Source organism: Canis lupus, chromosome X, assembly GCF_048164855.1.
Source record: "Canis lupus baileyi chromosome X, mCanLup2.hap1, whole genome shotgun sequence".
Taxonomy (NCBI): Eukaryota; Metazoa; Chordata; class Mammalia; order Carnivora; family Canidae; genus Canis; species Canis lupus.
In genome coordinates, this window is record NC_132876.1 from 40,893,474 (window position 1) to 40,906,136 (window position 12,663).

The window sequence follows — 12,663 nt, forward strand, 5'->3', positions numbered from 1 at the left end:
GTGGGGCGGGTAACTAGCGAGGGCAGAAAAGGGGAACAGGGGCAGTGGCGAAGCAAGCAGGGGTCAGGGGAAGCCGGAGGCCGGGAGGGTCAGGGTGAGGGCTGAGGGGACCCGGCAGTGCCGTGGTAGCCAACCGGGGAGCAGCGGGGGTGACAGCGAGGGGACACGCGGAGGCCAGGAGAGGAGCTAACGGGGCCGGGCAGGCGGGGAGGGCGACGGGGCTGGCAGGGACGCCGGACTCCTCGTCTCACGCACTCGCCACAGGGGGAATCTCTTACTCCGGCAACCGCGTGGCCTTCTCTGCCCCCAGCTAGCAACTTCGCCGCCGACGGGCCCCTCCGGCCAATTTAGCGCCGTCCCGGGTGGGCCTCCCGCCCCCGGGTCCACCCCCCGAGCCCCCAGCTCCACCCCCGGCCCCAGACGCCCGCCCTCGGGCAGCACCTCCCCCCCGCCCGCGGCCCGCCCGGGACCTGCCCCCCCCCCGGCGCAGGCAGCGGCGGGAGGAAGCCGCGGGGAGGGAGGGGGAGGGGGAACGGGGAGCAGGAGGCCGGGCCAGCCGGGGGCTGGGCTTCGGCCGGCCCCCTCCCTCCGCCCCGGCGCCGCAGCGGCCCGCGCCTCCCGCCCGGCCCCGGGGAACCAGCCGCCGCGCCCCCTCGGGGCTCCACTCACCGGCAGTTCGGCCCGCGGCCCCGGCTCGGCTGCCGCTCAGCTCCCGCGCTCCTCGAGCTCCCAGCGCCCTGGCGCTCGGCTCCCCCGGCGGCCGCAGCTGCCGCCGCTGCCGCCGCCACAGCGCACGGCTCCTCCTCCCCGTCTTCCTCCCCCTGCAGCGGCCGCACTCGCTTCCTCCTTCTTCCCCTCCCTCTCTCCTCCCCCTCGCCGCCGCCGCCACCTCCCACTGTCCCCTCCTCGGCGTCCCGCGTGGCCTCGCACCCCCCGCCCCCGCCCTCAGACCGCGACTGCCCCACCTCCCCGCCCAGGCCTCCCGCGCTGCCCCCCTCCCCCTGCCGTGGCTCCCACCGTTCACACCTCCCGCCGCCCCTTCGCCCGGCCTCCTCCCTCCTCCTCCTGCCCCCCTCCTCCAGCCTCAGTCCCCGCCTCCTCCCCCTCCTCCCCGGCCTGCTTCGCGTTGGGCGCTCCTGGAGCCTGCACGCGTGCACACCCACCTTCCTTTAGCGCCGGCTACGTGCCTCGCCCCCTCAGTGAAGCCTTTCTGGCCAACTCTCGCTCCCGCGATGCTGTTCCCTGGGCTCATCTTCTTGCGCAGAGCACACAGTAGGCGCTCAGCCGGCCCCCCACCGTGTGCGGGGGGGGGGGGGGAGGGGGGATAAATAAGCCTGACCAGCGCCTAGCGGCTGTGCGGTGCCGCTGTTGCTCGGGGTGTGCGCTGCCTCCTCTCCACCCTGAAACTAGCCTCCCCCAGGAACCATGATGTCCTCTTCCCTTACCTTTGTAGCCGCGGCCCCACTATCCACCAGAACCTGAGGACGGAAGGGCCCCTTTGCCTTCTTTTCCCTGCTCTCCCACCTCGTGCTCTGCTCCAGTATTTTTCTCTCTTCACCTGAGGCCACAGCCATTCCGCCTTGCGGCCCTCCTTGGCCCTTTTCCTCCTGCCATGCCCTCCATCGTAGACTTGCTGCATGAAAGAAGCTTCTCCCCCCCCCCACCTTTCTCTTTCCTCTCTCCCTCCAAGGGAGCAACTGCTTCCCACCCCGCATGGGGCCGGGTGTCCCGCCACTGAAGACCAGCCTGGACAATGGGGGTGGGGGTGTTGGGCCCCAGAATCCGATAAGAGCCTCTGATTGGAACATGGCTCCCTCTTCCTTGCTGCTTTCTACGCACTGACGGTGGTTTGCCCCCCTCGGGACAAGGACGGAGGAAAAGGGCCTCAGAATCTACCCCATGTTGGTTGACTATGTGTTGAAGACTCACAGTGAGTTAGGAAAATATCCAGAAAAACACAGTTATGCACTTGGCCTGGGAAACACTTTCAGGTGTTGGCGGCAAGCCAGATGCAAAACATATAATACAATCTACTATATTATCGGGCCACCGCCCTCCCATCCTTTCCAAGTCTGGTTTTCCCCCCGACACAAATAGAGCTTCAGAGCCAGGTAGCTCTATATAATTCCAAGCTTTGCATGGTATCCACTATAGGCCTGATGATCTTCACGTGCTAATTAATAAAGAACAGCAACAAACAGGAGTTTATTCCAGGGCTCACCCATGCATTCTCCTTAGTTGTTTTGTTTAATCCTATGCAACATAACCAAGGAACATCAAGGATCAGGTTGTGGCCCTCTTGGCAGAGACATGGCTGCATCAGGAGACCTCAAGTTTTACCTTTGAGGAAGTGAGAATGAGGTTGTAGGATTCAGTAAATGGCTTCATTAATCACTCCAGTTTTCATGCTGAACCTAGGTTGGCAATCTGGTCTAGAGGATCCTCTGTTGGCAAAATGGCCCTCTTTAATGACTATAGCCAGGCCAACTTCCACATCTGAGTCAGGAATTCCTCTTTTTCATAGGTAAAAGAGCCATGTATTTTTTAGGGCCTGGGCTGTCACTCCCTTTACTTGCTGTGTCACCTTGGGCAATTCATGCAACCTCACCGCACCTCGATTTCCATTAACTGAAGGGCTACTAGTTATTATTCAATTCCTAGGATTATGCATTTTTAAATGAGTTGACTGTGTAGTATTTGGTGCAGAGAGAGTGCTCAATGGGTGCTATCCATTATCATTACCCAGTTCTGCATCTGTGTGTGCTTGGGCACATGAGGGCATACACCCTCAAATGCAGTGCCCTCCCCCCACATCTGCATAAACAATACTACCCATCCTTCAGATCTCACTTGACATCACTGTATCCCCAACCCGCAGCCCCAGCTCCCAGAGCTTTCTCCCTCTGAATTTCTATAGCAGTTACTGCCTGCACTACTCAATTTATCCTGAATCACATACTGCCTCCCATTGTTCTCTCATTGTTAGTCCTGTCTCCCACACTCAGATCTTTGACAGCAGGGGATGGGTCTTAATCTTTCCTAATACCCTCCCCCACAGCACCTACCAGTGTGGCAAATATAGTAGGGACTAGACAGACATCAAGAGATTGTTAGGCCGCTTGGTAAAAGGCAAGCAGTAATTGAACTGAAATTGTGGGTCAAATTTTAGACACTCAAAAAGACTCAAGACACATGGCCTGATCGCTTCCTCGCTCGGATACAGGCCAGAGGCTTTCGTCTCCAGTCACAAAAGCAAATGAACTTTGCTTTTTAAGTAGAGCCTTGCAGGGTGCAGTGAAAAGGGAACCTGGAATCCAGGCTCTGTTCTGGGAGAATGCTGGGGGGGCGGGGGGGAATCAGCTCTCCTTGCTTCAGCATACTCAGGTAAAATGGGGGGGGGTCGAACTAGAATCGTTTCTAAGATACCTGCTGGCTCTGATAGTCTATGATTCTCCAATTCAGCCTTCCCACCTTTTCATCCAAGTCCTGTTTCAATCTTAAAGCAGGGGCGCCTGGGTGGCTCAGTTGGTTAGGCGTCTGCCTTTCACTGGGGTCATGATCCCAGGGTCCTGGGATGAAGCCACACACAGGGCTCCCTGATCCATGGGGAGCCTGCTTCTCCCTCTCCCTCTGCCTGCCACTCCCCATGCGCTAGCTTGAGCTCTCTTTCTCTCTCTCTGTCAAACAAAATGTGAAAAAGCAAGCAAACAAGCTGGTCCACCTGTCCCAGCAATAGAGGCTAGCCTCTTGGCCTGTTGAGAAAATACCCTAAATTCTCTTGTCCAAAGTACTTTCCCAGGTGTGAGCTCAGCTGACCTCCCATGGAGCACAGAATGGCAGAAATTACAACCTCTTATGTACCATGGACAAGCTAAATCTCAGGTGAAGTGACTTGCCTAAGATCACACAATTTAGGGGATCCCTGGGTGGCTCAGTGGTTTAGTGCCTGCCTTTGGCCCAGGGTGTGATCCTGGAGTCCTGGGATCAAGTCCCACATAAGGCTCCCTGCATGGAGCCTGCTTCTCCCTCTGCCTGTGTCTCTGCCTCTCTCTCTCTCATGAATAAATAAATCTTTTTTTAAAAAATCACACAAATTAGTGGCAGAACCAGGACTAGAGTTTGGGGTCTGACAGCATAGGCCAGAGCAAGCTCTTTCTATTTGATGTGGCCATCTGACCTTTTCTCTCCCTGCACTTTCTACTCTTCCAATCCACTCCTGTCCCTCTACCCACAGTCTAACCTGAAAGTCAAGTGCCTGCATGACCGCCCACCAGCTAAAAACAATGCACAATCCCGATATTATATGAAGTATTATCAGTAAAAAATAAAATGCATGTGTATGAGGGAGAATGAAGAGAGAAGCCTTTGTCTCCGTTTGACTATCTGCTTACTGCTTCCCCCCAGCTCCTCCTCCCCACTCATGCAACACCAGCATTCATTCTACCCATATTTACTGAGCCTCTGTTCTGTGCATAGGGATATGCTAAACATGTGGGCAATTAATTTCTGCCTTCAAGGAGCTTAAAATCCAGCTCAGGGGACACAACTCAGAAAGAAGGTTAGATAACAGTTCATGAAGGAGGTATAAATAAATACAAGCACAGCAAACAGGAGCCACCACCACAAGAGCAAATCTTGAGCATTACCAGGCAAAACTCATCTATGGGAAGAAAGGTCTACAAGGTGGTGAAGGGAAGCAGAACTTGCCACCCCAGAACATGCCTCTTTGGCATAAAGATTATTTTAGGCTGATTATATTTTTAAAACAGCAGACACAGGAAAAGCTTCAAAAACTGAGAAGTTACGCTTTTGTAAGAGACATTTACGTTTCCAGGGGAATTCTCTATTTGCCTTGGGTCCTTGACCTGCTGCCTTGACTTGCCATCCCCATATTTGGCAGAAAGGTGCAAATCACAACCTCTCCCTATTTCACAAGAATATGACTGGGACAAATAAGATTACCCACATCACACTCTTCATAATCTTGCTGGTAAACAAATCCAAAAGATGATTATTGTCATTAAACCTTAAATAATAGAAAAGTCATGCTTTCCCAAGGGAAGACACTTAGAAGTACATGTGTCATGTACCTACCAAAAAAAGAAATAAAAACTTCAGGGCACCAGGGTGGCTCAGTGGTTGAGCATCTTTGGCTCAGGTCGTGATCCCAGGGTACTGGGATCGAGTCCTGCATCAGGCTCCTTCCAAGGCACCTGCTTCTCCCTCTGCCTATGTTTCTGCCTCTCTCTCTGTGTCTCTCATAAATAAATAAATAAAATCTTTAAAAAAAAGAAAGTAAATCTTCGGTGACAGCACACACTCCCCAAAAAGGGTCTTTGGTTTGGGGCAAACTAACTTTGAACAGAAACTAACATTATTAAACCTTTTATTTATAATCTAGAAAGCACAAGCCAAGTTGAAGAAATAGTTCGAGACTAAAATTTGGTCCTCAAACTTCCAAAGTTAAAACTGCCCTTAATTCCATTCATTGATCATTAGTGGAAAAATGTTTTCTTGGCTCATAGTCCCTAAGCTACCACTTAACTCTGTCATCAGAAATTCAATTTGACATTATTTGGCTATTTAAATCATGAAGCAGTCAGGCAGTTGTCTTTTGTCCAGGGGTTCCAAGAAAGGTCTGTGGTTAAATGTCACAAGCTCAGGCAGAGCCAAAAGCTTGCTGTGGCATACTGGGCAAAGGAGGGCACTCTTCAGGACTTGGGCTGCTTTCTCCGCCCTTGACATAGCCTGTGCAAGCCTGACTGGGCAGCCAGGTATTATAGTTGAAAGCACAGAGGACTGTCAGCCAGGACACCTGGGTTGGATTTGACTAGCTTGGGCCAGTCACTCCCTTTCTTTGGGTCTTGGCTCTCTCTTTTGGAATCCGAATGGATTTCAGCCACTCCAAATTCCCTTCTGGCTTTAATATTCTTTGAAAATAATGGGGAATGTTGGTGAGAGAGACCATACAGATTCTGAGGCCTTACAGATTCAGGTTGCAGTTTGGAATCCCGTGATGAGGTAATGAAGGAATTGCTTCTTTGAAGAGGGACATAAATCTATTCATTGCAGGCTAAGCTAGTCACAGGTGCATGGAAATGGCAGACCCGGCATCTTCCTAAGGAGGCTCATTTCTCCTGGCTGCATTTCCTCATATCCTTTGTTGCTATTTTTTTTAAAATCAATATGTATTAAGAGATACTATGTGCCAGGTAAGATGCGCAAACAGGTATTTTATAGCTAAAACTTCACAGAAAACATATATCGAGCATTAGAATGCATAAAGGCACATCCCTGGTTTTGGCAGAAGTTGAATACTGCAAGATATAATTTAAGTTCCAGCGCTGAAATTAACATGAAAGTATCAACATTTGAAGAAGTAAATGAACAAACTGGCCCTAAGATAAGATAGACATGGGTTCAATTCCTTGCCAACAATGAGCTTCTATAACCTGAGGCAAGTGTCTTAACTTCTCAGAGCTTTTATCCCCCTCATGTGTGATATGTTATTTGCAGTATTTATCTTGCAGGGTGGTGGTGAGGATCAATGTGGTAATATATATGGAAAGTAGCTAGCACCCTGTCTGGCAAGTAAGTCACTCCATATCTGTTTGCTTTAGGGACTTCCCCCCTCCCTTTTCAATTCCAAAAATTCATGCTTTAATCCTAAGACAGAAATCAAATCTATCCTGAGTGGGTCAAGTGGGCCAATTTTCTGTTGAATGCCCTTTTGCTGGGAGCCTCAGGTGGAACTGACATCCTGTCCCGCCACAACATAGCAGTGGTGTTATTAGAAACCGCACACTTCCCTACAGGGGAAGAGGAAGGGAAAGAAAGAAAGAAAACCAAGCATCTGGTACATGTGCGATTGATTTGGAGATTTGGACAAGCTGGCAGTTTCTAGTTGCTCTTTTCCTGAAGTGTAATGCTGTCGGAAATCTATATGCTGAAAGCAGTTTTGGAAAGCTTGCTTGGGAACCCCTGGAGAATTCTGAGAGCTGTAACCGCATCCATTGTAGCTCTAGGCAAGTCCCCTACCTTAACCTGGTTCTCTGTTTGTAAGATAAGCAGTCAGGGCACTATCTCCTCCCTGTGACACTGAAGATAAAGCAATTGGGCCCCTTTTGGGGAGCCCAAGAGCTTTTTTATTCTTTTTTTTTTATGATAGTCACACACACACACACAGAGACATAGGCAGAGGGAGAAGCAGGCTCCATGCACCGGGAGCCCGACGTGGGATTCGATCCCGGGTCTCCAGAATCGCGCCCTGGGCCAAAGGCAGGCGCTAAACTGCTGCGCCACCCAGGGATCCCCCAGCTTTTTCATTCATTGTTCCAGCAGTGAAGTCAGATTAAGGAAAAAAAGATAGATTTCATTTGACTTGAGATTACTAAAGAAGTATTGATAATAACACCCCCTCTTGGAATGGGTTAAAGAGTATCCTCCCCCCCCCCAAAAAAAGTATCCAGGGCCAGATGAATTTGCATCTCTTCTGAGAATTCATGAGTTCATGAGGGGAAGCAGGGCAGTAACAATCAGCTTCCAAATTTACACTTAGTGTCTCAATCCACACCTGAGAATCACATTATTAACGATAATGAAAAAATAGTAACAACTGTCATTTACTGAGTAGTTATGTGCTAAATTATCTCAACCTGGGTGGGGGGCAAAGCTTAAGGAGAGAGGGAGGGGCTGGAGAGAGAGAAAGAGAGAGAGAGAAAGTAATTAGCTTAAGATCCCAATGGTAGTAAATGGAAAGGCGAGTTTCCAAACCAGATCTATCCAAACACAGAGCCCAACCAGCTGACCCCCACACCACTCTGCCTCTTGTTTAGAGTCTCATATGACCTGTGGCTTGTTCTTACAAAATGACTGGCTAGGTGTGGAGGACTAATTTATGAACAAAAGCACAGTCTTTACTGTTTGGACCGGGGGAGTTGAGAGGCAAATGAGCTACACAGGGTTTGCGCTGGGGACCTCAGACTCATAATCACAATATTTTAATTATCTGAGCACGTGGTGATACCTCCTACCTTTAAAAATGGGTATCGGGATCCCTGGGTGGCGCAGCGGTTTGGCGCCTGCCTTTGGCCCAGGGCGCGATCCTGGAGACCCGGGATCGAATCCCACGTCGGGCTCCCGGTGCATGGAGCCTGCTTCTCCCTCTGCCTGTGTCTCTGCCTCTCTCTCTCTCTGTGTGACTATCATAAAAAATTTTTTAAAAAATAGAAATGGGTATGCTTTTTTATTTGCTGCTTCAAATCAGGACGTGATTTGCTCTCTCAAGGACTAATTTGACAGAGCTGGCATCTGCTTTCAAAACCCTGGGGACTGAATAACTTCAGAGCAGCTCCCCCTTGGATGCAGTTCTCTGATTATTGATGGATTTGTTTCTTTTTTAAAAAAGATTTTATGTATTTATTCATGAGAGACACACAGAGAAGCAGAGACACAGGCAGAGGGAGAAGCAGGCTCCCTGCAGGGAGCTTGACGGGACTCCATCCGGGGTCTCCAGGATCAGGTCCTGGCCTGAAGGCGGCGCTAAACCACTGAGCCACCCCGGCTGCCTGATGGATTTGTTTCTAAGGAAACAGAGACAGAAAAAACAGAGGAGTAAGAAACAGGAGTCCCCATTTTGCCCAGGGATTGGCCTCTGGCATGCTAATCACATATGTACACCAAGAGTTCAAAAAATGAGCATTTCATCCTCAGATTCTTGGTTTATCTCCATGCACCTCAGCCTGTTGCTAGAGCCTCCCCTGCTTGGCGCTACCCTCTGTGGCAAAGACTTAATTTCAGGGCCACTTCTGACTGTCTTCTTCCATCTATTCTCTTCATCAGCCCTCCATCTATTCTTTCTGACCCATAGAGATCAGTATATAGTATTAGTCCCCAACACAATTACAGATTCTGTTCCTTTCCATATCTGATGGTTCCTTTACTCTGGCTTACAGTCATTTGCAGGAACTCCATGTAGAGAAAAGTACAATTTATCATCACAGCAGGTGAATAATAAGATGCAGTGATGGCATGAGACTCAGAAGCTTTCTGTTTTTCTGCTTCAGAATGGGCCATCTCTGACACAACGTTCCCTGCATTTTCAGATGTTGTACAGCAGAATGTTTATGGACTTCATGCAGATGAAGAGTGACAGGATCTGCTAAAGTAAAACCCAACTGGATAAAAAGTCAATATAGTGCAGCATTGGTTAACAATGCTGTATTATATGCTTAAAATTTTGCTGCAAGGGCAGATCTTATGTGAAATGTTTTTGTCACAAAAAAATCATAAAGAGGATAAGGGCAAACTTTTGGAGCTGATAGATGTGTTCGTGGCATTGATTGTGGTGATGATCTCACAAGTGTGTACTTATTTCCAAACTCATCAAGTTGTACATGTTAAACATGTACAGCTTTTTGTACATCAACCATACCTCAACTAAGTGGGTTTTTCTTAAGTAAACATAACTGGGTATAAGGTACACGGGATCTCTCTGCATCATCTCTTACCACTGCACATGAACCTACAATTATCTCCAAATAAAGAGTTTAATTTTTAAAAACAAGTAGAAAATTCTCAGATACAAGATTTGATCTGGAGTTTCTTTTTTTTCTGTATAATATAAATATATATATTTTGGAGTTCGATTTGCCAACATATAGTATAACACCCGGTGCCTATCCCGTCATGATCTGGAGTTTCTAAAGGAAAGGGATGAGTGGATAATTGGATCCAAAAAGTTCTGTTTCCCTCACAGGTCAAAGGAATTCCAATCCTGAGTGCAGAAGCCATGCCCCTACTAATATTCAATTTCTAAGATTTTTTAATGTTTTATTTTTATTTATTTCTTTTTTTTTAGAGAGGGAGAGAGAGACAGCATGAGCAGGGTGGGGAGGGGCAGAGGAAGGAGAGAGAGAATCTTAAGCAGGCTCTACACCCAGCACAGTGCCCAGCCCAATGCAGAACTCGATCTCACAGCTCTGAGATCATGACCTGAGCCAAAATCAGGAGTCCAACTCTTAACCAACTGAGCAACCCAGGCACCCCCTCAATTCTTTTGAGATAAAAAGAAGGAAAGAAGAAAAAAGAAAAACTAGATGCAAAAAAAAAACATAAAGAATGAGATCTAATGGTGTTGTTTATTCTCTTTTTTTCCCTTAATGTGATTTTTTTCCCCCTCGGTTGGATCTACTGCAATAACCAAAGCTTATTTTAACCTAGCCACATCATCTGTTTGGAGATGGTCACATCAACCATCAATGGAAGGGATCTTTCCAAAATAGTGCTTCTGGAAAAAACAAAACAAAACAAAACAAGGATTTATCTGTCCTCTAGGGCCATTCGCATTTACTGGGTCCCTCCTCGCCCTGCTTTACCCCCTGCCTGCCCCCCACCCTTTCTCATCACATCATCCAAAGATTGGATTTCATTCTGTTTTCTATAGGAGGCAGACCAGGCTTGCTTGGAAAGGAAACATCTCTGGAGAGATTAGACTCTGACAAATTCTCATTTCCAGCATCTAAAGGCAGAGGATTAGATTAAGAAATAAATTACATAATATTGTGCTCCAATTGCACTATGTGAGTTCTCTAATATATGGCATTTTTAATGGATGCCAGCCAAGGTGGTTCTTAGGAGCAGATGGTGAGTACTAAATTGGTCAAAATGCCCCACACACCTAGGAAGAGGATAAGAGGAATATCTTGGATTTAGAGCAGAAAAATGGCTTCTGGGTTTGCTTCTTGTTCTGATGTAAATGCTCGAAGTCCTAAGTTTCACACGGAAGTGTGCATGGATGCCAGCTGGTGGGGGGGCAGGGGTAGGGCAAAAATAGGTATTTTGCTCTAGCTAGCACTGAGGGCTAAAGGGGCCTCATAACTAGCTGGGGGTTTTTACTTCCTGTTCTTTCTGACATCCCTCCAAATGTCTGTCACTTCTTCCTTCCTGCTTTTATCTTTTCTCTTCCTTACCCTGTCTCCTTCCACTTCTCCTTTTCCCTTGGTCCAGAAAATTATATTTATTTTCAAAAACTACCTGAAATGTTCAAATAGTGCCACCTGACCAGAAAACCTGGCCAGCATTTTTCGTCAATCTCTCTTCATAGGCCCCTCCTACTCTGGGTGGGCTCACACCTCTGGGATGGGCCATCCCAGCCCCCAAAATGGCCCACAGGGTAATCACATCTGTCTTTGGCTGCCTGGTGGCCAGTGGAGGGAAGGTGGGGAAAAGTGGCCCTTTGCTAAGGGGACTTACTGGGTGATTCTCCAACCCTCCAGAGAAACACAGTCACAACAGGGTGGCTCTGACATTTCCCTGCTTTCCACCCTCCTTCTTCCTCCCATCTGCCAAGATTCTTGTCTATTCCTCTGGGCAGGTGAAAAAAAAAAGCACCTGCAAGAAGGACTATGGCTTCTTGGATTGTTATAATAAGCAGCAAGAACAACATTAGAGCTCTGTAGAGGATAAGAGAGGAGAAACAGGAGGGAGACAACTGGTACTCTCTGCCCATTATGCCGAGATTACAAAGGAGACCAAGCAGTCACTGGCCTTTCTTACAGAGTCCATTTTTTTAACCCTGTAATGACAAATGAAATCAGAAGGGGGAAAGAAGGGCTTTTAAGGAATCAGAAGATAAGCTGAAATTGTGTTACCTTGATTTAATTCTTCCCTTAATGAAAGGCAAGTAGAAATGGTAGCCTGAATCCCAAGTACAGGTGCTGGAGTAGGCCATGAAAAGAGTAGAGCCAACTTCTGGGTGATGCCTCATCAGTATTCTTCGGGTATCCCTGTAGCAATGGAGAGAGCAAAAGTCTTTGAAGGAAGGGAGAGTTGGTTCAAATCCTGGCTCCTGGGGCATCTGGGTGGCTCAGTGGTTGAGTGTCTGCCTTTGGCTCAGATCGTGATCCTGGAGTTGCAGGATCGAGTCCCACATCTGGCTCCCCACAGGAAGCCTGCTTCTCCCTCTGCCTGTGTCTGCCTCTCTCTGTGTGTCTCTCATGAATAAATAAATAAATAAAATCTTTGAAAAAAACTCCTGGCTCCTCCACTCACTAACTCCATTTATGCCCTTAATCTCACCTCCTCCCACCTGCTTAAGAACATGACTCCAGTAATTCTCACCTCTCTTTTGCATTAATAATCTCTTCCTATTTACATGCTGCAGTATCTACCATTTCAAAAATAAAGTCCTTCATTGACCTCACATCTCTGCCCCCACCCCGTTGCTTCTGTCCCATTTCTCTTCTTCCCGTTACAGCAAAATTCCTTGAAAGAGCTGTCTGTATTCGCTATTTCTCATTTTTCTCCACTTCTCCTTCAAATCATCTCCAATCAAGCTTTTTTTTTTTTATTGGTGTTCAATTTACTAACATACAGAATAATACCCAGTGCCCGTCACCCATTCACTCCCACCCCCCGCCCTCCTCCCCTTCTACCACCCCTAGTTCGTTTCCCAGAGTTAGCAGTCTTTACGTTCTGTCTCCCTTTCTGATATTTCCCACACATTTCTTCTCCCTTCCCTTATTTTCCCTTTCACTATTATTTATTCCAATCAAGCTTTTAATCTCTTTCACTTCATCGAAGTAGCTCTTCCCAAGGTCACAAATGAACCTCCATGGTGTCAAATCAAATGGTCCATTCTCAGTCCTCATCCTGCTTCACATT

At 48.2% G+C, this 12,663-nt stretch overlaps 1 protein-coding gene across 16 annotated transcripts in view; it reads right to left on the reverse strand.

The window, feature by feature from the left end:
- Window positions 1-12,663, reverse strand: part of TMEM164 (transmembrane protein 164) — a 199,714-nt gene that overhangs the window by 164,283 nt on the left and 22,768 nt on the right. For 9 of the 16 annotated variants that reach the window (XR_012026548.1, XR_012026549.1, XM_072817259.1 and 6 more), the window contains exon 1: window positions 256-390. The gene's annotated coding sequence lies outside the window, so the exon portion shown is untranslated. Of the gene's footprint in view, window positions 1-255; window positions 393-669; window positions 822-11,651; window positions 11,787-12,663 lie in introns of those variants that run through there. The other 7 variants (XM_072817261.1, XM_072817253.1, XM_072817262.1 and 4 more) reach the window with 5 other exon arrangements.